The 25,956-nt window shown below is 47.9% G+C and overlaps 1 protein-coding gene across 7 annotated transcripts in view; it reads right to left on the bottom strand.

Annotated features, from left to right (window-relative positions):
• LOC126924785 (uncharacterized protein CG43867) overlaps positions 1-25,956 on the bottom strand; it is a 98,663-nt gene that overhangs the window by 52,096 nt on the left and 20,611 nt on the right. The gene's annotated exons all lie outside the window — the stretch shown is intronic.

Raw genomic sequence — 25,956 nt, 5'->3', positions numbered from 1 at the left:
TCATCAAGGACACTAGGATGATTCTACGATTCTAGACTCTACGATGTTTTTACGAAGTTTTTCTACTAATAGAACTTCAGCTGTTTCTCTCTTCGCAGTCGTTGGAATCGCGCGAGAGCTTTCGCAAAAATTAATACAACGTTTTAATAACAAAAGTTTGGTAATTGTAAAAATAAAAGTTGGAATAGCGTTAAATTCTTGACGATATGTATTTCTTTGGCGCAACACGGCGCCGCGAACGGTAATTCTACGACTGTGAACATTTATTCCCCATAAGATGCTACATAAACGCAACGCACGTGAGCATAGGACACGAGCGATATTTCAGCGACGCTTTCCACGAGCCAGGTAGCCGGATCGCTGGCGGAACCGCAGCGGATGCAACGAGCGCTGACAATATACCTATAAAACCGTCGTCGTGGTCGCGATCTTCGTTATTCTGGCGCTATTTTCGACGGCGTTTCCGGCGACGTCGTCGGTGAATCAGCGGCCAGACGAGTGGAAACCCGCGCGTACGGTGAAACGCAGCGAACGGAGGACAGGGAAAGGGAAGTGTACTCGGCGTGGGCGTGCTTTTATTATCGTGTCATCCTGTAAGTGCAGCCGGTCCTCTCTCGTCGTTTCGTATCTCGTCGTCGTGCTCTGGCCTCGTTCGCTTTTTTTCTTTCCATTCTCCACGTCCAAGAGCCTCGCTGTGCGCACGCGATAAGCGGTTTGTTTGCATTGACCGTCCACCTCGATCGCTCATCGTTCAATCGCCGCGATTTCCAACGACGCAACGGATGTCACGATGCTTGCTGTCGATCGACCGTGACGACGTCTATGAAAGGACGGACGAGGGAATCGCTGACGAAGCTTTCACGTGGCTGACGAATACTTTTAACCCTTTACCTGACGATTTAATTCCTAACTCGCGTGTAATATAGTCGACAAAGTCTTTTACGCTCTACAATGTTTATTTATAGGCTACCAATTTGAAATAGTGCGTTAAAAAAATTCATCGATCGATTTCCTGAGAGGTTCGATCCGCTTCAGGTATGTTGGAAAATACACAGGTTCGCGGTCTCCACGTTGGAATAATTCAAAGAAATGGATGTTTATTAAATAGAAAAAGACACGGATTCTCGTTTGCATACTAATAAACGACGGAATGTGTCGTTAATTTTCCATCGTTCTCCATCGTCCGACAATCACATACCTCGGAATCGCATGGTATTTTATGGCAGGTCCTAATGAGGTTTTCCTCACGACCGAGATGAGTAAGTCGCGGTAGTGATGCGGCAAGTTTTTAATTAACACGTTGATGTACTCGTCACCGAGTATTCCAGGGAACAACGGGTTCGGGCTCGTAATTTCGGTCGCGTCAACGTTACGTCGTAAAAGTTGGTTCCCCGGACAGGCTCGTGTCGTCCGTAACGGGGCGAATAATTCCGGGTAGAAGCAACGGGAAAAGAAGCCGTCAGCTTTACGATGTAACAACACCGAGAACACCGCTACGTGTTGATTAAAGTTACCATCGTTGCTTATTCGACGTACCGCTAAAAACGCCTCTGCTATCTCTGCACCACGCGCCAAACGATCGTTTTAACGACAGTTGTAAAATATGCCGGTGCATGAAACTTTCTACTTTCCTCGTAGATCTTGCAACGATTCGACAGAGGACTAAAATTCGATCGATCGAAGTTCGAGATACTGCAGGTAGGATATGATTACAAAATTCGAATCAACTTGACACGCGTATACTTTAATTGCCCGTCGTCGAGAGCAACTGGAACATCCATCGTGTCAGAAACGAATCGTACGTGAATAAGTTTTAAGTTTAATTGGCCGTGCTCGAGAATAGCGTCTGTTACGCAATCGCACGCATCCTGGCTTCTCCCATGGGGAACGAGCAAAAAATCCCAGGGAAGACCCCCGAAACGAGGAGTGAAATACGGGTGTTGCGAGACCGCGACGGATATCGATGCGACAATTTCCATGGAGAGTTGTTCCCCGTGAAAAGTGAAGACGGACGAGAGGGAAGAAAAGCGAAAGTAGAGAAAAACGAGCGTACAGAGTGAGGCAGAGAGCGTGCAGGAGGAGGTAAAAGGAGGATCGAGAGGGAGAGCCGCGTTCGAAGAGACGGCCGGTAGTTTAATTTATAAATAGCGCTGCCGGGAACGGACGCTAGCAGTTAATAAGCCCCTGCTTTGAACTTGCCACCAAGTGCGATCGTTCATATCCAGCGAATGGATCGATTCGAGACTCACGCGACGACTTGTACTAATCGTCGCGATTAACGATTACGATCCATTCTCGCGTCCGTTATCTTTCTCTCCGACACGCGTGCATACGCGAAACAATAGCGGGTGCATTAAGAAAGCCACGGAAAGAATAGAGGCCTGGTCTGTCTGTGTCTGACAATGGCAGACGCGTTCTACTGGCGCCAGGGCGGTACGCTCACGAATCACCCGGAAACGGGTGCGTCGTTTAGATCCATTTGCAAAAGCCAGCTCGCTTCAATTTCCTACCGTCTCTTTCTTCCTCGTTCCTCGAGATATACTCGAACGTATAAAACGGACGGTACGCGACCAGACCTCCAGAAAGGAAGGAAGAAACCTCGTCGCGTCGCGAGAAAATGGCTAATCTCGAGAAGCTGAATTTTTCAAGCATCGATTTAAAAAGAACGCTCGTGTTCGAAGCAACTGGGCTCTGAAAGTCGGTTACGAGAAATTTCCACGCCGATATGGGCTTCTCTCACTACCGAGAGAATCCACTAACCGACGACGAAGGAAGAAGGAGAATTTTCACTTTACGATTCTCTCGCCTAATCCGCCTAAAGGTCGCTCGTAAGCGAGACGGTTCGTTCGTGACGGGTACGACGATTGGATGGTCTCGCTTTGTCACTCATTGTGTACCAAACCGTTTCCGCGTCTTCTTTCTTTTCTATTTTTCCCTTTCTCTTCTCCGTTCGAAAAGATCGCACGGAAGCCTGATCCGCGATATTTCCGCTCCGTTTTATTACATCGTAATTGTGGAATTGTCCCGGTAAAGGGTCGCACGCCAACGAAGATTCTGTTCCGCAATTTCGCCAGTTATCGGCCCTCCTCTCGTTTCTTCCTTCTGCATCCCTGCCTTTTACGCGGCCGGCACTTAATGAAACGTAGCACGAGTCCGTGTCGTACACGCATTGCCAACGAAATGTATCAATTTCGCTGATGACACGACACCGCTACCTCGCCAAACCCATCTGGAAAATACCCAAACTCGCTGGCCACGTGGCGCGTTTGATGTGGAACCGGACCACGATAATGACCACGTCGAGATCGATACGGTATCTAATTGATAGCGGAGTGTAACGAGCTGTGTGTTGCTCTTTTACGTATCCGTATCCGTGATACAAAGGCTGCCTGAAAATTCCGTCTGTTTTTTTCTTTTTTCTTTTTGTCCTGTTACGATCGTTAGTTGAAACATTGTAACGAAAAAAATGCTCGCATCCAAGTTTGAGAATCGGATTTTGTTCGTGCTTACTTTTTCGTTCGTTAATAACTCTTAACGAATTCTCCGGACGAAAAAAGAAAATTACGAACACGTCGCCGTTTCGCGACGGAAGGTTCGACGAAAAAAATCGATCTCGCCTGATATTTACGAGCGGACCAGCGGAATTCTGAAAAGAGACACGTGGAACAGGGCAAGCTGGCACTGTAACAGCGGAATTACATTTTTTTCAGTCGCGCGACAATTTCTCATTCTCGTCCGGTACGGCCGAGAACGTACTAATTAAAATTCTTGCGCGAAGAAAGGGCTGCGCGAGAGCACTCGTTGAATAAAACGGAGAGAAAGGAAAAATGAAAAGCCGAATATACATCCAAGCGGAAAACCGGAGGCCGCGACCCGGAAAACCGTGCCGGTAAATAAGGATAGCGCGGCTTTACGTCTCGCGGATACGAATACGCTCTACTGGCCAATGGTAATAGCCAACTTTTCAACAAAATTTTTCCACGGAACGTTTTTAACGATCTTAACGAACTGTGGATATCGGCGCGATAATCGTTACACGATCGTCTTACGAATTCTCTTGCTTCTCCACCTTTTAACTGTTATTTTATTTCTCCGCCTTTTAACAAACTTCTACCTTCTATACAATAGCGAAAGCGAAAGAAAAGTTTCGACTATGGCGATTCGACACATCTACAGGCAATGGCTGACGCGCACCTGTTTGGCGCCGCAGAGTTTCCAGCATTGAATTAACTCGAAACAATATATCGCCGGCATTGTTAACCGAGTCTGCGTTGAGCTTCGGCGCGAGGCTACTTCATTTATCAAGTTAAACAATGGGTCTGGTTCCCCCTGGTTGGATGGGCTATCAGCCCTCTTCGAGGTTTCCACGGAAAATCTCTTTCCCCGTTCTCATCTTCCGCTCAAAATCACCCCGAACGTTTCTTCTCTTTCTCTGTGCGGGCCTGCTGTTTTTCTCTCGGCTCCAGTCCGCGAACGTGAGATTTTCCACGAGAGAACACGCCAACAGGAGGAGACGTTTCATCGTATCCCACACCGCTTCTCGTCGACGAGGTCTTGCGGTGGATAATCAAAACTGCCGCGCCGCTCATCTTATTGGGGAACGCGTTTCATGAAATTCCAACTCAATTTTCGACGGCTCGTTGGCCAGGCTTCTCTTCAACGTTATCGCTGCCTAATCACCGCGAGAACAAACCTTCGACCAGGCACGAATGCGACGTTGCAGTTGGATGTAAAATCGTTCTCGCGTAGCTCTCCTCGGGGAGAATTGGTATTTCTACGGAGAATTTGGTACAATTGCTACGTTCGTTTTACGATAGGGAATTTATGTAGCTGTACTCACAGAAAGTGGTTATAGCGGCGGTATTTCGCGCTGGTTATTTCGAACGGAGCGCCAGGACCGAGGTAAAGTCGATACGGAATCGAACATACAACCCTTTGTTCCTCTATTTCTTCGTTACGTTGGCGAACAAAGAGCAGGTGGATCAAAGGAACGCGTAAACCCTGGCCAGTTTAGCAGATGCCGGACAACGAGCGGAAGAAGGAAGGCGGCTATCGTTCGTCTTCGTGACGCGACGCCGACCGGGCAGGTTTGTTTAAAAGTGTGTTCTTTGGAGTGGAGCCAGGTCCGGTGTATCGATAGATTCCCATTGAACGAGACTACGTTCAATTAAAGCTAAGTAACGAACCGTGGAATTAGAATGGTACTATATAACGCGATAACACGCGAAACTCGAACGCGGCGCCGGAATCGTGCGAAATTTAGTACTTTAATCCGGCCGGCCACGTTTCTTCCTCCTCGTTCGTAGATGTGATTTAACGGTCGATGAAATTCTTGTTTATCGTCGTCTAGACTGTCGCAGAATTTTTTCCTTCGCGGTCAAATGGTAGCGCGGCAAAGGGAAAGGTCGTTCCATTTTCCTCCGGCGAATCACGACGAGGCAAGGACACATTCGGTAGCAAAGACTATTCTCCTCGGCAGAATGATTCTGGACGAGAGTTTCAAATGGTTGGCATTTTACGTTCCTCGGTATCTGATTCTTCCTCGCTGCGAGGAAGAGGAGACGGTCGAGGAAAGAAATTTCACGCCTGGAAATCAGTAGCGAATAGAGCGTGTCGTTTCTTTTTCTACTCGCGTTTCGGCGTCGCTCTTATCAAACGCGTGCACACGCGGCCTTCCTTTCGTCCACTGTTCGAAGAAGAACACCGTGAAATGGCAATTTTCTACCTTGCAACGCGCGCTGCTTCGCTATTTACTCTTTGTCTAACCCGCCACGCTATTTATCTACTTGCGCTCGTACGATCAAAACTCGTACATTAAACGCTTTCGTCCATGACGTAGTATTCGATTTCGCGTGATTTCCTTCGCAGGACAAATCGAGGAGATTTTGTAGAATCGAGCACGATAAGTTAGTTTGCCGAAGCAATCTCGCGTGCATCCAAGTTCTCCTACTTTCCGACTTACAGCGATTTCTTCTTCCCCGTCCCGATCTACTTACCGCTAAAAACCATGGATTTCGAGGAAGATTCCGTGAAGTCGCCGCGAAAGTTCAACGAGGAAACAAGAGCCAACCGGATGATTTTCTATCCTGTGTCTCCGAAGTTGTCGTTACATTCGTCTAACCTTTTAATCAATTTCCAGAAGCTGGAAAGTTTTCCTACTTTCAGAATCGAGCCGCCTCCTACTCCTCCTCTTCTTCTATCTTCGTCATTTTCTATCTGCAACTATTCTCATTTATCGGAAACTACATATTACGAGTCAATCTTCCGGACGTTTCTATCTTTTATCTTCGATTTGTTTCTTTCGAGCGATACTCGATAATTCTCCGACGGGGAGAATAAAGGCAAAGAAAGAGAAGACGAATGGCGGAGATTTCGTCAGAAAAATTCGAAAAGCGGCACCGGAAGAAGATAACGCTCGATCTCCGTGAATCAAGAAGACGCTATTGCACCAACAGACAAGAGATTTCACCGGGAGGGAAGGATCTCGGGCCAGATTTTGCAGCGGGGACCGGCAACGACACGCTATCGGGCCGAGATTTCCTCGGAAACGGGAGAAGATCGTTCGGGCTGGAACTCCGAGGCTCTAATCTCGCCGTTAGTATAAACTACGCTTCTCGTCGCACCTCGAACGACGCCCTCGTTAACCGTGAAAGCGTCGTTGTTGCCGACCCTCTTTCGAATTTCTATTCCCCCGATTAGGAAGTCGGGAAACGAGCTCCCATCCAGTCTTCGTCCGGAATATCCTCGCCGAGCACTCTCTTGTTTCGTCGTTTACCAGGGTTAAACTCGGCGAAATAATTAAAACGATCGGACAAAGAACCTTTCATCTCGCTGGTGTCCACCGTAAAAACACGAGAATCGGAGTTCGGTTTATCGTCCATCCGAAGGGTATCAGGCAACAGAACTTTCAAACTTTTCTCGAGAACGGAACGTGGGTAGAGATAAAAAGAGCACTTGGAATCGCGACACCTGGATACCTTTTGGATTTACTGCGTAAGTCTAGCAGTTAGTATCGTTCCGGAGTAATCGAGTGTTCGAGGAACAGGATGAGGATCGATTAGATCCGAAATGGACCGATCGAACAGTCTTTTTTCAATTAGATTGGGAGGTTTCAGGTGGAAAGGGCTCGGTGAAAGGGGGCAAAGGGGAAAAGAAAAGGGTACGACGGTGATCGAGCTGGACGTGAAAACTCGGTAGAAGGTCTTCCGTCGCGTGGACGATCGTCCGTTATCGCTCCGAAGGGAACCGCTTGACCAAATCGCTCGATAAAAAGCCCATCAGGCAGTTTATTCCTTTTTTTCGTCAGCTTTTGTCTCGATTTAAAACTGTCCCTATTCGGGGACCCGCGGGTCCCATTATACTAGCCAATTCCTCCTTTATTTTCGCTTGCGGTAATTTATTGAATTATTTCGCATCGTCGGGAAAAAAGGACGCGCCACCAAAGCGCCAGGGAATTTCCCCGATTGCTTCTGGTTCTGTTTGCAATCGTAAACGGAAGGATATGTATTCTTCGATAAGAAGAGACCTCCTGTAAGTTTGGACGTTAAGTTTCGCAGGATTTTAAGATGAAATATTTCACGTTCGGCGTTCGAAGTCTGACCCGTTTGCTTTATCAATTTTCCAACGGCTTAACGTTGAATACAAACCAAAGTGTTTCGCTGGGTCAGGGTATTTCAATTCATCGAGCTTGCAAACGTTTAACGCTTGATACCTCGTAAAAATAACGAAGTGGTACGAGGAGGGGCCAAGAGCGACCACGAAAGCTCCGCAAACGAGGAGCCCACGAAAATAAAACCACGCGGATCCCGATGATTCCGGCTACCGTGCTTGTTCCCTGCGTTTTTTAATCACGCAACCTGTCCCATTGTTTTCGTTGTCATTCGTCTGGACGGCATTGTGCGCCACAGCAAAATGAGTTTCCGTTAGAGCGCGCACCATTAATATATATTCTCGCGTGTCCATGTTCTCGTTCCTTTCTCGATCCGCGTTTCGTTCCTCCGAATCGTCGAATCCCGAAACTTCTGCTTGTATTTATATAGATGAGAGACGAAGGTCTGCACGGTGATAAAAGACACGGCGTAACAAAAGGGAGGCACTTACGCGAGGCGAGTGGCTCGATTTAGCAAAGTGATGGGAAAGACGACGAGGGACACGGCATTCGGGGCGGAAAAGTTGCCGGTCGGTTGTTTTACGCGATAACGTTACGTTTCTGTTCTCATCGGCGTATTAGTTGAAAAATCGAGCGAAGCAAGGGAGTAAGCAGCTGTCGTGAGCAGAGGAGAGAGAGAGAAAAGGAACGAGTATGGGAGGTGAGGCAAGGTAAAGTGCAGAGAGGGTACTCCCAGAACCGATAAAGTTCGCCGAGATAACTTCTCCGAGGGCTAAATGGGCTCGCCTCGTACGAGCGAAGCTTCCCGTTGGCAACTTTTTCGAAAACTAACAAGAAGGGATCGACGATCAAAGAGAGAGAGAGAGAGAAAGATAGGGGAGACTCGCGGAACACTCGCGAAAAAGCCAAATGCCGCGTTAATCGAATCTGTCGGAAGCTTTTAAAGCACTCCCGATCAGCTAATTTCCTCGTAATCAGCGGTCAGACTGCGCGTCTCTTTAATCGCAAAACGCTAACCGTTACCTTTACGCGCGCCACGCTCTTTGTAATTACATTTATCGATCAGACGCTCGAACGCCGTCTTTCGTTAATCTGAAATATAGAAGATAAAAGAGAGGTAAATTACACTCGTAGATAATAGACGGAAGGATATTCTGCTTAGAAATCATCGAGGGATTCAACGTTTAGCGCCATGACAGAGTAGAAACCATATCCGTCAGGATGAGAAAACAGCGGGAAACTACCGCCAGGCTATTAGATTTCAGAGAAAAGAATCTATGCCGATCGCTCGATCCATCAGAACAATCGTCCAGCAAACGAGAGATCCTCCTGTTCTTCTTGCCGCTCCATTAAATTCTTTATCCGATTCTTTTCCTTGTCACGTATGAATCTTACACGCATAGATCAACGATGATTATCGTCGATCCGATCTTAACGACCTTATTCTCTTCCCTGCTTCGTCCGTTCGTAAAATATAAATACTCGCCTAGCATGGGATCCAACCACGACTCGAATCGACAGGCATCCACGATTCGTATTCCAGCGATCGTTCAATCCAATCCGCGCTTCGTAAAACCTCTTCTTATTCTTTTCCTTCCCAACGAGAGAAAATATACAGCCGGTTGAAACAATCAAAATTTCAACGAGGATTTCTCCGTTTACCGAGTCGGCGTGAAATGAAATTTTCACCGCATCGTCGGAATCTCTGGCCGAGAATGAATCGCTCTCGCCTTGCGCCCAAACTTTCGCGCGGAAGACTCCCTTCCTTTCTCGTTCTCTCGCGATGAAAGAAAAATCGCCACTGCGTGCGTAGATACAGCTCGCGCGGCCACTGCCTTGGCCGCAGCGTGCCCCGAGAGTGTTAATAATAATGGGCAAAGTTGCACGGAAAAGAGAATGTACATCCACAGCTTCTCTCCGCGCTCCACTCGTACCCCATGACAAATTACACCCCGGGGTTTTATTGTTGTTCTTCTTGCTTCTTGCCTCTCGTAGCCGGACTCTTCGCGTACTCTTTCACACTCCTTTCCACCGTTCTTTCCACTTTCTTCGACTTCTGTGCGTACACCTCTCGTCGCGTCGTAACGCGCGTTCCGCAACTTTTCCGCCCTGTCTAGGGCGTGGCTAATTAATATATTCCGTGGCTTTTACCACCGGTTGCTCGCTCGTCGACCGAGCTACGCGTTTCGCGGTACGCGATCATCCTCGAATAATCGTACTTTTCGTTTCTCTTCCTCTTTTCTATCCCTCTCTCCCTTTTTGCTCGTCCTTCGTCGTTTTAATTAATCGTTTCACCAAGACGATGAACTTGTATACGAATTAGTTGCGCGATCGATGAAGGAACAGAGGAGGAGGTGGTTGAAAGAGGGAAACGGCAACACGATGGAACTCGACGAAAGGGACAAGGTTCGGCAGAGGCAGCGAGTCAAGCAGCGGTCATGTAATCGGAAGGAAGCCCAACCTTGGACGGACGAGCGAAGAAAGCTCGATAATCCCGTTAAGGTTACTTAGCTCGGCCGTCTTCGCGGGGTCTCTTTGCAAGGGCTGCAGCTACTCGTTTCGAGGTGTCGAGTTATTTATCGCGAGATACGAACGAACCGGAGAAGAAGAAAGCCGAGGACGAAACAAGACGGGCTTAAGCAACGCGAGAGCTAAAAGAAATTCAAATAGAATCAAAGGAGGAGCGCTGGAATCTAGAAGAGAGCCGGACGGTAGGAGTAGAGCAATGTATAGTATATCGGGGCAATCGAATCGGATAGAGTAGAGTGCGGCATCAGCGTATTCCTCGGTTCGCGTAAAAGGAGAAGGACCGAGGAGAGCTTAGGATATATTGACTGCTTATCGAAGCGTTCCCCTTCCAGTTGCTCGTTCCCGTAGGAATCTATTCTTCTTTTCGCGCGTGTCCAACCCACCCTCCAGTGGATCCAGGAAAAAGTCGACTCGGAAGGAAAGTTGCCACTTCGGTTCGACTCACCGGCCAGTATATCTACTTTTTGACAAGCGGCTACCGCGTGAACATGGTTGGTAAACAAGACCAGGAAAGCGGTGGAGGGTGGTCGCGAGAAATAACGACGAAAACGTATAACGTTGTACCGTCGTATATCTCGAAAATTGGATTCGAGTCGAGAGATTCGTGCCCGTGATAAATTCTCACGGGCAGATTTCCTCCTTCCCACCTGCTATGCTATCCTTGACCAAACTCTGGGGCCATGGTAACGAAAGATCAAGGCTGAAGGAACTGCACGATGGAGAAATCGAAAATCAGGAAGCCTTACAGACAGTGGGGATAGATGGGACCGAGTCTCGCTACCGAAACGAACTGCTTCCAAGTGGGAAACAACTTCGCTGACGTACTGTTGTACGTTTGGTATTTATACGCAGGCAGAACAGGGGGAAGAAAACGGTTTATCGCGGAAGGAATATTAAGAACGGGTTCTTGAAGGGAAAATTGTTACGCTCCCCTTTTTTCTTTTTTTCCACTTGAATTCCCTTCCCGACTTTTTCAGCGGGAGGAATTAAAACGCTTGTCCGTCGTAATTTTAAACCTCACCCCTGCTCGGTCCGCGAAAGGGTGAGAAGCTCGTTTCTTTGCTCCCGTTTAATTTATCTGGTCACCTGTTCGCTTCAACGATCGTGATAAAAGGAATGCTATTCCCGGTCCTTTCGTTCGACACAACAAGTTCGCGTGCAATTTAAATTACAAGATCGAAGAAAGGAATAATTCGAGTATTGCCGCCACGTGCAAGTTACCGTTTCTAAGAAACGAGCGAGAAAGATGTCCGAAAAAGAAACACGATTGATCGATGGAAAATCGCATAGTTAAACTTCGATAGCCTTTTCTCGCTAAGCAAACCGATCGTCGAAGCTCTCTGACAATGTGACGAGCCGTAAAAGCACGAAGTCGGCCGGTTATTACCAGAGAAGTGGAACGAGCAGAGGGTGAACCTGTGACCTCGACTTTACGAAGCCTGGTCGTCCTCTAACGAAATTTCCAGGCGCGAGGAATTAATTACTTCGACGGTTCGTCGCCGAGGCTTCGTCTTTGAGGGCTTAATGGCGGCTCCAAATGTCCTCACGTACGATTCAGCGTGGCAGCAGAGACAAGAGAAGAACGGCACCCTCTTGTCATCGCCCGTCGTACTTCGCGCGATGGATCCTCTCTCGCTTCCTCGCGTGGCCAATTATTGTCGGGCCGAGTTACCAACGACAGATTGTCGACGATCGATTGTCGTCTCGTCCTGATTCCTGGGATTCTCGATCTCTCTACAGATTTGTCTTCGAACGAGCACAGTCTCTCCTACGAGCTAGCATCGATTCGGACCGGCAACGATCCACTTCTATCGTGGTAATTGAACACACGCGCGATGATAATTCGAGATTCGGCTGTTGATCGATTTCTGAGATCAACGAGACGGATTTAATTCGACTACAAAGAGAAAACTGAAGTACCCGCCGCTATGGGATTCGAACTCGGAGGAGGATTACATGGAACGAGACGTATATGTGTACAAAAAGGAAGGGATATAATTGAAATTCTAACTATACCGAAGTATATCTGTTTCGTTGCAATTACCTATCGTGGATGATAGTATGGGGCAAAGATAAAAAGTAAGAGAAAAGCGTCGACGCACGAGAAGCCATCGAAATAATTGGATAGCCTCTCGGCGCTCGAAATTATCGCCATAAGCGATCGTAGCTTAAGCTGCGCAGCGCCGTGCTTTCGGTCTTCGTGCTTAAATGGGATCGTTTGTTATATGCAGCTGATACAAAGGAGATGGTCAACGAGGTAGCCACGACCGAGTAATCAGCCGTCGAATATCGTTCATAAATGTTTCGCTTTTTCTTAGAACGTCCTGTCTTCGTTGTTCTCACCTTCCGTTTCGTTCCAGAAGATTATAAAACATTTCCACTATCCGTCTCTCGCCGCATTTCACCCTGTTATCTAGCTACAAAATTTCATCAAACTTTCGTCGAGGAAAACTAGCTGGGAACCGAGACTCGTTACAGGAGAGCCGCAGCAGATTACCGCGATCGGATCTATCCCAGAGAGGAAAGAAAGGGGAGAGATGCAGGACAGAGGATCCAGAAGATAGAGTCGTCTGAGCATTTCGGACAAAGGTAGAGAGGTTCGGAGAACGAATGTAGGAAAAGCATGTACGATCTTTCAACGTCGTTTCACGACGAACGCCAGACGACCGGTGCTCTCGTAGCGAGTTCCGAGCGTAGGAGGACCACAGGATAAGCCTCCTTTCTTCTGCAATTTTCGCGGCCGTTCTCCCAAAAATCCCTGGAAAATACACGATCCTACGGAAAGCTTGCTTTTATCACACCGCGTGACGAGAGACCCGGTCTCCTTTGTCCTGTTCTTAAGCCTCCCCCGTCTGAGCTTCTTGGCGCGCGTTTCCAGCAGCCGTCGTCGACACGGACGCAAACAAAATTGCGACCGTAGCCTGCCGGCGTAGCTCGCCACTTTGGAAAATTGGAAAGAATTTCGGCGAGAATTTACCGGCGCGGGTTGTTCGGTGTTCTGAACGCGATCTTGAGACGCGCGAAAATTGAAGCCGCGAAACAAATCGTCCTTTTTTAGGAGACTCGTTAACAGCTTGCTCTCCACTCTACGGTTAGGGAGAGAAGAGAAGTGGAAGTTTCGCAGCTCGCTCGACCTTCGTCCTTTCCCCTAGGCTCGCGACGACGAGTCCAAGTTTCGCGACGCAGACGCCAGACACAAAGACGAAGAGCAGATCCCTGAGAAAGCAACGGGGAGAAAAGGGAAACGAGGACGACGGGGGGAGAAGGAGGACGAGACCGACTCCGGCTCTCGTTACAGAACCGACTGCCGGAGAATATTCTTTTGTGCGGCCTCGGCTTCGTTAAAATTAAATATCGATTTTGCTTCCAGGGCATTTCAAGCTGGCCTCAGGAGCAACCGCAATTCCGCTCGTGAGCATTTCGTCGCCCGAAACGGATATGACAGACGGGAAGATGCTCCGTTTAGTCTACTACGATTTTCCCTGATTTCTCTCCGCAGCACGAAAAACGATTTAGAAAATGGCGGAACGACTAGCGGACGATTGCGAAGGATCGATGAACGATTAAAAGACCAAGAATTCGGTCAACCGATATGTAACAGAGTTGCGAACTGACCCAGAAAGACGGCGCGCAACAGTAACTAAGCGCATGATGAAATATTAAACGTCACGTTCTACTTTTTCCACTTTTCCTAAGCCAGAGGAAGAGCCACGAGACGATGCTAAAACACGACCTCGTGATGGCTTTTGTCCCGGACTCTGTTTCCCCTGTACTGGGTCAAGACGATGCGCGGATAGAGGGTGGATGAGACGGATGAAGCAGAGATAAGAGGTGCTTTCTCGGACGAGTATCTTGGACGGATCGAAGCTAGACGGTGCACGATAATTGATCATCGCCGGCTGACACGATTCGGAATCGAATAGTTGGCATTCGCTGCGACTCGAATTAGCTCCTCTTTGTCCTCCACGAGTGTTTAATCGCTCGGCGACCCGATTCTTCGACAGATAACTTTTTCCTTTCGTCTAATAATCCTTTTTCACTCGAACTCTGTAGAACCTTCTCTCCCCAAGACCATTTTCCGAAGAGAAGGGGGTAAAATCTATGGGGTCCAGAAGAGTGACGGCACCGTGGAGCCACTTTAGCGCCAGCCACATTCTCCGCCTAACGAGGGGCAAGGGTCGCGTCGCGGCTTTTTTCGTTAGGCACGCACGAAATTAATAAATAATGTCGGTCCACTTTATTGCCGGCTTTTCACGAATCACGCGGAGAAAGCAAGCCGCTGTGTAATATCTTGCCGTGTTCCCCTCTACGCGGCTTAACCTCGAAGGCGCCAAGGGCGAAACTTTCACGAACCCCCGCCGAGTACTCGTCACGCTCCAGCCTAAATTGTAGCGAAGGGCGGCGGCAAATCTATTGACTGTGGCTCGAGCAAGAGCAACAGAGACGCTGGTAGGCGACCTTAATAATTTACCTGGGCGAAACGCGGCGTTTTGTAAAATTAGTTTTGTTGTGCCATTTGACGTTCGTACTCTGGTAGCAGATTGTTCCACGTAGCTGATCCGTGTCGCGCGTTCCATGTGCCTTTCCTCTCCCGCAACCCTCTTTGTCTAGAAAATACGCTCCCGAGCATCTCTAATTTCAGGGTTAGTTAAAGTCCCGCGGTGATTTCGTCTAGCGAGACACGTCGCCGCGTTTTCGCTTCGAACCCTCCTCTTGTTTAAGAGAGGAACACATACACCATTTTGCAGTTTCGTCAGCGACCGCGAGTTTCGGCGTTACACGCTTCGTGCAGCGTTTCATGGAAGATTTAGGGAGGTTTGCGCGTAGGTAGATTTGAAATTCGCAAGATAATACACATTTTTTTATCAAAGTCTCGCGAACGAATCCGAATAAAAAAGATCAGTCGCAGTGCAGAGAAGGACGCGAGTAATTCTATTATACCGCGAGAAGCTGTGGCGAGTGGGAGGAACAGGCCGAATTGTTTAACGAAGCCACGTGGAAGATGAGAAGTGTCAGTAACGAGCACGAGGAACGAACATTTCGTGTCTGCTTTGAATCGAATTTTTGTCGCTGAAAAACAGCGTGTCTACCTTCGTATCCTATTTTCGCGATTCCCGTGCTCGGCTTGAACATTTCCCTTTGAAACCCAAGGAGGCAACGGAGTGAGATTTTCTGCGAGCGGGCTATCGCGATACCTTTGCCGAAAATGCAACGAACAAAACCTCGCCACGGTCTATCGTAGGTTGTCAGCAGGTCTGACACGCTATATCAGCTCGCTTTATATTGTCGGAGTAATATCTCGCGCCGTGGCGCCCTTTGTTCCGCGCGTCTGCGAGCTGTTCGCTGAGATACAAATCGAACAGCTCCAGTGAAATTGTGAATCTCCTTCGTTTCAGGCTTCCTTCTAGCGGTCAAACGAAAAAGCCACGATTCGATTCCGAGTTTAAGAGATTTCAGGTGGCCGGAGGAATCGCGTCCATCGATCATCGACGACTCCAGGATGAATCAGAGAGACTTGGATCTCTGGAATAATATCGAGAACCGAAGAGAATTTTCGCCAAAATTTCCTGCAAGACCAGCGAATTTACGACTTCTCGAGCCAGGGAAGAAGATCGAGAAGGAGCTTTAACGATAGAAGATCTTCGAACCTTTCTCGAAATCATCCAAATTTCACCGCGTTCAACTCTATCGAGAGATTAATCCAGCCTCCGTGTCTGTCCAGGTTTTCCAACTGTCCGGAAAACCTTCTCTCTTAGAATCTTGTAAACCCATTACGACATCAGTCCCAACGATGATCTACATTCGTCTCTTACCGCGAATAATCGTGTCTGCGATGAAAAAGGCTTGCGTTACGGTCGCCAGGAGGGGAAAGCTTTATAGGCAGCGCAATATGTAACTGTCGCGGGAGCGGCGGACGTCCAATAAAAGCAGGCTTTTTCCTTGGTCCCTTTTTCCCCCGCGGGGATAAATGGATCGGGCGGACGTGGGCTTTAGGCTTCGCGTTGCTAGCCGAAAAGAGAAAGAGAGCTACCAATCGCTCGCGTCAAAAACGTCCGGCGGTGTCCAATGAAGTTGCGCGACTTGACTTCCACAGCTGCGCTCACAGAGCAACTATCTTGTAACGAGTTAGCGACACGTGCATCGAACTGTTGTATCCTGGTGGAAACCGGTGCGCAAAAACACCCTCTATCCAGCTCCGCCGTTATTGTTTCTGTCTAATGGTAACCCAGTTTCCATGACGAACGGTAGCTCGTAACGCGTTTTTGTCCGCCGCTTATGCCTTCTTTCTGACTCAAGGATACAGCTAGTGACACAGGGATCGCGTTCTAAAAACGTTTCTAAGCTTCCGACATCTGTTTGTTCTTTGAATCGTTCTTCTATATCGAACAACTAAGATACGAATGGTAAGTGGATGAAATCCAGGAAAATAGTATCGGCGAACAGATCGGTGGAACTCGGAAATTCTTGGATGGAATTTAGAGGCGAGCAGACGCGTAAACACCGAGGGAAGTCGAAACCGCGAGCGATTCTTACTTGCTCGTAGTATGCATACGAATCAGATTTCGCTTAAAAAGAATATATACTTGGACTAGACACGCAAATTTCCCGGGAACATCGAAATTTATCGAAAGGCTGGCCGGAGCAGGAAACAAATTCGCCGCGCGGAAGTTACTCGTTCTGGGAGAAGTCGAGCGCAGGAGCGTTGGAAAAACGTAACGGTTTTATTCCGCGCACGTTTCCGTTCGGCCTGGCAACGGTATCGAGTAAAATCGTTTAAATTCGCGAACGTGGATCGACGGCATTCTCCACGGTGAATCGGCGACGCCGTTCAACAAATTCGAGCCGTTTTCTTCTCTCTCTTCTCTTCTCTTTCCGCAGTCGATATTCGTGCGAGCCCGCGGGACAAGCTCAACTATGCGTCTACGCGTCTACCTGATACGTGTACGCATGTACCGTACGAGTGTGTGCGTGCCCTCGTGTAATGGACACGGGGGAAAAATCAATTGTTGCCCGAGGGCTTTTAATCACGGACTCGATCTTTTTATTTCCACATCCCCGACGAAAAGTTCACGGGTTTACCACCGCATTTTTTCCATTACTCGCCCCGACGAAGAACACCAGGGCCAGCCGGCCTAATGAAAAATCACCTGTTACCCAAGGAAACCTGCTGCCGGGAACACTTGATCCGTTTATCAAATTAACGGATCCTGATGCGTTTCCAATTAACTTTCTGGATTACTCTATCCTTTTAAGGCTTCCTTTCAACGGGAAGAAATTGGCAAAAGATACGGATTGGAAATTTCCACCTACACGCATTTATATTTCTCGCGTAAGTGTTGATTTTCGGCAATGTGCGGGGTTATCGATCGAAGACTCATTCAATAGGTAGCAGAGTGTGACGCGGTGAATGGCGGGCCGTGAATAGCGTGCTTATTTCTATAAGTGTTAATCGTTTGAATTAGAAGAGGACCAACTACGTCTAACGATTCAACAAGTACCAGTCTATTGAAACACACGTACGTACGTATGCACACGCGAGTCTGCATCAAGATCCATTTCACTTTGCGTTCTCTCGCACAGAGGCGAAACAAAGAGCAACTTTCGAGAAAAGTGGAACGACCGCGATCGATCACGAAGCGGGAACAGAGCGAGACAATGGCACAGTCCAGGCTCGTTCGTAGAACTTCTCTGATGCGTTGGGAAATTTCCCGCCCGTCAGACCCACCGTGCCAACTGTGGAAAATCAACCGACGAGAAAGAATCGAGCATGACGTTATTTAGGAAAACCGACCCGCGAGATTCAACCAGCCAAGGGAAAAGTTCGTCCCTTCGACGAATATTCCTGGAGATATTCCCCCCTTGAGTCGCTTCTGAGATTATTAATCGCGAAATTCTCTAGCCATAATGGAAACCACGGACGACATCTTTGAGAATTGAATAGGTAGAATTCCGAGATTGAATTCCAACGAAACGACACCGACCGAGGAAATAACCCACGACAGAATCTAAGGCGAACGAAAGGAAGCCGGTGGAAAGACAAAGAATGTTATAGTTATCTTCCGACAGGATTCTCAAGCCATCGACTTTGAAATGTAATCATCGAACTCTACGGGACATGGAGATACTACTACGTCCAACCTACTACTACGTTTGCACGGCGACAGCTTTCGATCGAAGCGGTCCATGTTAAGGATATTATGGAAATTAATTCGAATCCTCCGTTTTTCCTCCCATTTCGATCCAATTTTCATGGAAATAAAATACTCGTTTATTAACGATCGAATTAATTCGCCAATTTCACCTGGCAATAACACGCGCTACATCGACGCGATACAACGTGACTATCAAAAGGATTTATCTATTAATCGAAGCTTTCAATGTGGAAAACGATTGCACCGTCGAGACACAATAACGACACCGACGATTCCAGTGACGGGTCTCTCGCAATCGTCGTAACGTATCGACGCGATATCGCGATATCAATTCTTGCCGTTTCGCTCGGTATCCTGTCGTAATCGTATTCGCGACAATACACTGGTCGGTGGTGTGTGTCGCGCGAATAGAGGTGCGCCTTTGCAGCCGTCCTATCGGTCCGCTCGATGGACGATCCGCGACAGCCATTGGCTCTATTCAATAGCCGGGATATACCGGTCTAACGGACGGCGTGTGTATACTGCGATGCCAAAAAATCCCCGATCGATCGATCGCGCCGCGACAGCTTTTACGAGCCGTCGCGATCCAATAAACGCGCGACGAGTGGCTGTGCCCGTCAAAAGTAGATTACATTGCTCCAGCGTGGAATTACCCCGGAATTCTCGTTCGACCGACTATTCTCTCTGCGATGAAACGCCTAAACCTGATACCGATCGCTTTTCACCCTATCTTACGATAACCGAATAGAGACACGTTGAGACTGGGAGAAATTCTGACGTAAAAATCGATGCTTTAGGACGACAGGGGGAGAGCTCTCGGTATCTATGGACACACCTTTGAACGAGTAGAAACGAGGCAGTAAAAAGCCATCGGTATCGTCGATATTACGCGTCGGAATCAAAGAATGAGAAGCACTACTCTACTACCGGGTAATATACGGATCTGTTTGGAAAACAACGAGAAGAAATTGCTTGCGCGACAACCGATCGACGATAGCGGAGTCACAGAATCGAAAGAAGACTCGTGTATCAGAACGAGTGTATCAGGGGGTGCGACAGTTTGCGATCTTGTTACTGTTCGGTCGGTCGCGAGTGCAAGCACAATTTGCTGCCTGTTGAATCGCGAGTCGGGGATGTCGGAGGACATACGAGCAACCCTTACACAAAGAATCCGCTCGTAAAGGGGCTGATGGAACGGAGTGGGAGGTTCGGCCCGTTAGACACGAGCTTTATCGTACGTCTGGTCAAATGAGCCCTCGGTGTGCGCTCGTCGTCCCTGGACTGTGAAACCGTTCCTGCCTCCGACTTCTCCAAGGAGCGTTTTCTTCGAGATTTACGTATTCTCCGGTGTCCCGGTTCGGGCAGGAAACCAGCCACCGCCGGAGGGTAGAACGCGAAAACGGTAAAAAGTCGGGGTTCGGATTATTCCTCGGTGCTTACATGTGGCAGTTTCCCGGAAAACGAGCCCTGAACCTGGTCCAAGATGTATATACCCGGATACGCGAGCATTCGGGGGAAAAAGTTTTATTTGGGACGTGAAACGACCGCCACGATGCTGTTGAGTTCGTCTCGATTCCACACCGTTGGTATGATATATAAATCGTTGATTTTGGGATGCCTGAAATTGATTCGAAATACAACTTCAAATACAATTCTTAATAGTAAATCGTACATGGCAACATTTTTATTCGAATACTTTCAAAATTCGAATATCATCAGTGGAATTATAAAAGAAAAAGGTTGTTGTTATTACAAGAGGGAGGATCGTTTAACCGGCCGCGCGAGTTATAGCGAAAGTACCGAGTTCATTCGCGGCTTATTATTATTCCGGAAATCATGGGGCGTCGTGGAATTAGAATACCGCGGTAGAAGCTGACCAAAATTCCATCGGACGTCGTTCGACCGGAAAAGCCTTGGAAATTTAGTGGCGCAGCGAGCCACCCCTAATCGTCCGGAGTCGTTTCAACGGGAGCAGAACGGTGGAAGAGACGGACGACGAGGAGAATTACACGGAACGAAACGAAACAGTCCCCGATGACAGGGGTTCGTAGGGAGAACTTGCTTTACGATCCGCGAGATGGAATTCATAAGGTCGTCGTGACTGCACTGCGGACGAATATCGATTACGCTCGTGAAACAAATGGAGAAGAAACAGACTCGTAGGACGGATAGATCACTCGATAAAAACGTTGGACGGTCACGCGAGATGGGGAACGCGTTATAAATCGTTCGAGACTTGCTCGTTCGCGGAGTCGCGGCGCGTAACCGCGGCAACATCTGAAACCGGGCTGTCTGAAAGAGGGTGTACAGGTGCGTACAGGGTGAAATGAAAGGAGAACACGCGGTAGTACGGCGACGCTCCTCGGTTGACGTTACACGGGGATGGGTGAGCCACCCCAATTTACGATTACGAGACACTGGAGGGCTCAAACGAAGGGTTAAACCGGGCTTAATCAATTCTCGTCGAGACTGTCGGTGTTTAGGGGCTGGATTTTCAACGACATATGGAATCACGATCGGTGCCAAGGAAATTCGAAAGAAGAGAATTCTCTGTCTCACGATAATAATAACGACGATATACATATAGTGGACGAATGAAAATAAATGACTAGCAGATTGGATGATTAAGAAATAACGAAGGCAGCGGACGTAAAAGGGTCGGGATCGAATTGTCTCTATTTCCCTTTCATTCGCTGCGTTTTCACGGTGATTCGATTGAGGGATGGGGGTACAGAAACGCTCGGGAAATTAGTCACAAAGGGATCCCCCCGGCGGGATATCGCCGCGCCACTCGGACCGTCCGAATCTCATTCCGGAAAGCCACGGCTTCCCAATTTCGTCGTCTAGGCTACTCCCGATGAAATTCGTCGCCCGTGGGAGAAGACGACGACGACGCCACCGCCGTCGACGCTCGCTCGCCGCCCCCGTAAAAGGCTGGGACAAGCAAGGGAGAAGAGGGGAGGAAAGACGTGTATCCAAAGGGTATTGTGAACAGGTTTGTCGATAGGATTTTATCACGGACTCGAGGGTGGACCGTACGTGCAAAATCGACTGCCTCGTAGCCAGCCGACCCGTGACGTACTAGTACAAGGCCTGCGGTTCATGGATACTTAATCAGACGCTCCAGCACGTGCGACTCGACGATTCTTCATTGGTTAAATCGTTTCGGGTGGAAAGAATAATCACTGGAAATTCACGAGAACTTGGAAAACTCTACGAGGGGATTATTTGTACTTTAACCAGCGAGATCTAAACGCCAGCTTTCGAGCGTGTTCTCTGTTAGAAATATGTTTCGAGTTTATAGCGTGCAGCGTGATCATGGTCCGGAGAGGATCAGTTCCTTTTTACGAAAATAGTTAGCAGAACGCATCTGAGCCACGTAATAAACGAACAACTTAGGGAAATTCTGCTAAGAATAATTCTACATCTTAAAACCAGACTGAATCGACATTATTTCTCTCGAAACTAAGCTATACGCCCTCTTCTTGCTCTTTATTTTATCGAAATAATAATTATCTATTTACGTTCCTGTACAAACGAAGAAACTAAGCTATTTCAAGTATACAACATTACTTTGGAACCGGCAAAAGCTAGAGTCCTGCTATTTCTCGACAACGATTTTCCTTTAAACAAGTCGGTTGAAATTGCAAATTTCGTCGTCTGGTTACACCGCTAGGGAGCAGACGTTGACGTAGGAACAGTAATTGAAGTACGAAGTACAAGCTGCAAAGCAGGACACACGTACACAGGTTAAAGCAACGTCTGTTTGTCGAGATGAAGTACAGACGGATGTGTGATCTGGGGCAAAAGGGACCCTCGTCAAACAGGATCCGGAAGAAACGTGGAGAGGAAGCACGTTGGAGCTTTGATCATTCCCTGTGGAACATGTCTGAACCAACAACAACGCTTTAATCTCGGACCTTTTGAAAAGATTCTGGCACACGTACGTATAATTGCGTGCGCGAAAACGTACGGTTGTTTCTAAAAACTGAAAACCCGGCCACCTTCCTCCTAAACTGCTGATAATCAAAAGAGTCAAGATGCCGGTAAATGGTCGCGAGACCGGAACGAGCTCGTAATAAAAATGGACGACTGCCTAAGGAGCGGAGAAGATTCGAGACTCATGAAAGACGATGCTGCATCGGAAGTTTTTCGACTTGCAAAGTCTTGGCGCGGCTCGTTTCGCCGCGCGTTACCACCCTTAATTCGTATTTACTAGAACCGCAAAGCTTTCGTCTTTACGAGCCTATACCGAGAATTTTTACCGCACCACCCATCCCCCGTGTTCTCCGCCGTTTCTTCTTTACGAACGACCATTTGACTCGCTCCGGAACATGGAACAATCTTTTTTTACAGTTGCTAAAAGTTGGATAACTCGTAGATGAAGAAAGATCAGTAGAGTAGGAGAGAAAAACAAGGAGAGATCTGTGGCAGCACTCGACAAGCCAAATACCACCACTCGACACTAACTAACGTCGGGCGATGGCAGCGCAGTGGTTAGCGCCTTAGGTTACGAACGTTCGAAACCCGGCGACCGGAGTCCGATTTTTCTTCTACGCAATTAAATTAGGAGGAAAATCAGCAGTACCCCAGCAGCGACATCTACAGCCCCTAGCAACAATTACTCCGGACAAGAGCCAGCAACAACACTATCACGGACAACACACGTATACCACCTCAGATCTATTCCAAATCAATACGAAGTCTGCACGTTTTACCGATACAGTGGCGTGCAGCGTGAAAAAGTCAGAGGGTGGTCCAGTTCGAGCGAGACGAGATTTATTCAGACGCGGTCGCTTATTGGTGTGGAACTTTTCTCGGCAGACAAGACGACCGGCGTCGTGGCGCCGGCTCCGACACACGCACGTACCCACACCGACCGTGCAGACGCGAGAGAATCGAGAAGTCGTGTTGGTAAGCGAACGAGCTCCAGGCTCCTTCTTTCTCCGTCTCGCGTGGTGCTCCGCAAATAAAGGATCGAATTCGGCGGACTTCCGACCGTGTCCTCGACCACGGTTACGGAAAAACCGCCAGCAGGAAAAAGGGATGATGAAAAAGGAAAAAGACGACTACGAAGTATTTTAAAATGTCGCGCTGGCCTTGTGAACAAGAGGGACAAAATTCTGCCTCGATCGTGAGCAAATCCCTTTCGTGAAGAAACGCCGAAAGTTGCAAGAACACAGACTCTACAGAAAAACGGAGCAACAACTCAACGAATTCTACGCGAAAACGTTCTACGATGTCTCTGACCGTTCTCCTTTATTCGATTTATTCAGAGAATTCTCGGCGTTTCGCAAATTCCTCGAAAGCTCTAGAAAATAAAAGAAAATATATGCGCACCTATGAAACATGAGCTTTCGAGACAGACGATTTCGATGTAAAAATATACATAAACCAGAATATACACCGAGCCGCGGTATATTCGGTTGGATATTCGCGCTCCTTCCGTGTCCTGTTGTATTCTTTGCGATGACACGCAAAGCCGGTCGATTATCGGATCCAGTTCGATTCCAGTCATCTCGAGGCCGACCCATCCTCGTCATCTTCGAGACAAGACCAGAGATCGAACCGTTGCCACACACGCTCGTTTCTCATTCCAAGTGGAGTAACACACGCGGAGACGACACGCGCAAGGTGTTCCGCGATAATGCACACCGCTCGTATCTCTTGTTGGCTTTAAGAGGACGGATTGAGCGACGCGTAAAGATAAACGGTAATGTTTACTACGCTCGTGTAACCGGCATTAACGGCACGGCTCATTTGCATTGATAAGTTACGTCGCAATATTAAACTCGTCACGCGCCAACACTTTCTCCTGCTACCACTAAAGAGATCTAAAGTCGAACAGCTTGAATTGATACGTGAATTTACAACGCTATTCTTCTTGGTCGATGTCTACTATGGAAATTGGTTCACGCCTCTTTTCTAAAAAAAAAAAAAAGTACATTTAACTCGTCGATGGTGGTCACGGTAAATCAGAAACTTTACCCAGAGGTAAAATTCGGAATAGTAATTACATTTCATAATTAGCAAAGAATAACGTGAATCGTATTACTCCATGCGACAAGGAAGATCAAAGGATTAACAGATCCATCCTCCTCGCACTACGATCGACGCACGAATCGACACGGAGCACACGAATTTGCACTATCGACGAAGAAAACAGAATATGTTACGCATATCGAGATCAAACTGCAACCATTCGCGCATGAATTCTAACCGCCTAGCCTATAACGTTGCAAAGTTATGGAAACAAGAGAATTACAAATTAGAAGCTCGACGTGTATTTTGGCAACGTTCGACGATATTAAAAAGTAGCTAAAACTCCCACGCTTGCAACTTTCACCAGAATGTTTGCAAATAACCGACTGAGAAGAATTCGACGATTTCTTAAATCGTATAAAAGGAAATTTGGCACGGACCGTGCCGATTATTTCAAGAGAAACGCGCTAAAAGTGGCGATGACTCGAAGCATGATGCGGATCTAAAAATCGAGACGAAGTTCGAGTTGGGTGCCCCCGGAATGGCCGCAGACCGATTCAACGCCGTAGAACGATCTCGTGTCGTGGGACGCGAAGTTTTAATTGAGACGCGAGTTCTCCGAACTCGAATTTCGTTAAAGTTTCCCGCTGCCTTGGCTACTAATTGGACACGATGTCCGGGTTCCTGGTGCCATGCAATCCGACGTAGTCGTCGGTTACAACGAGGAGTTCGCAGATTGTAATTTTCCATCTTACTTCTCTTACCCTACTGTTTCTTCCTTCCGAATACCACGTGTATTTCTATATACGAGGTGTCTGACAATTTCCAACCCATAATATATCATTCGCATTTTAGTTCGCGGTAAAATCATAAAAATCAAAGGTATCGTGAAATATCGTCTAATATGGTCGATGAAGATGACAAGGTGCTGTTAACAAAGATGCAGGAATATTCTAAGAAAGCTGCAAACTGTTTAAAGCACCGGCTTTAGTACCTTTCAAAGAAACCCACACTACTCAAGAAAGCAATTTTCCAGGCCGCTTTTCTCGGCAGACACACGCCGGAGTGGATTAAAACGAGACACCTTGTGCACGTACGTGTGTATGCGTGGCTCTCGTCCCTCTATCGTCGGAGTGGCCGCGACGAGAGGGCCGAGGGACTTTTGAGGGTTCCGTGCCACGAAAGGAACCGAGTCGAGTCGCTCTTCCTGCCTGCCTCAAAGAGAAAGAGAGACTCTTGACAAGCACATAGGGGACACAAGGTACGGAAACTTGGAAAAATATATATAACGTATGGGTGGCCGAGGTTCTAACGAGTGCGAAGCTTCGTCGTCCGATACAGCTCGTATAACATCAATGCGAAAATTGCCAACCTCTATATCTATGGCATCTTTAACGATGTTTTCCGCTCACCCCGCTTTGATCAGCAGCCGGTGCATTCGTCGCGGAAAATTCGGACGGTCACGATGGAGACGCGAAATACAGAAGAGAGCAGAGTGTGAAAATTCGGATCGTACGATAAATTTAATTGTAAAGCAGCTTAATTCTCGACTCATATCGTGTCGTTTCGCGGATCGTCTTACTTGTTCAAAGAGAAATCTTCGTCAAAGCGAAGGAGCCGAATCAGAAACATCCCCGAGACGGTTCGCTTAAAAACAAACACCACTAGCGACGTTGGTCGAAA

Source organism: Bombus affinis, chromosome 2 (assembly GCF_024516045.1).
Source record: "Bombus affinis isolate iyBomAffi1 chromosome 2, iyBomAffi1.2, whole genome shotgun sequence".
NCBI classification, from domain to species: Eukaryota; Metazoa; Arthropoda; class Insecta; order Hymenoptera; family Apidae; genus Bombus; species Bombus affinis.
This window is presented reverse-complemented; position numbering and strand designations above follow the sequence as displayed.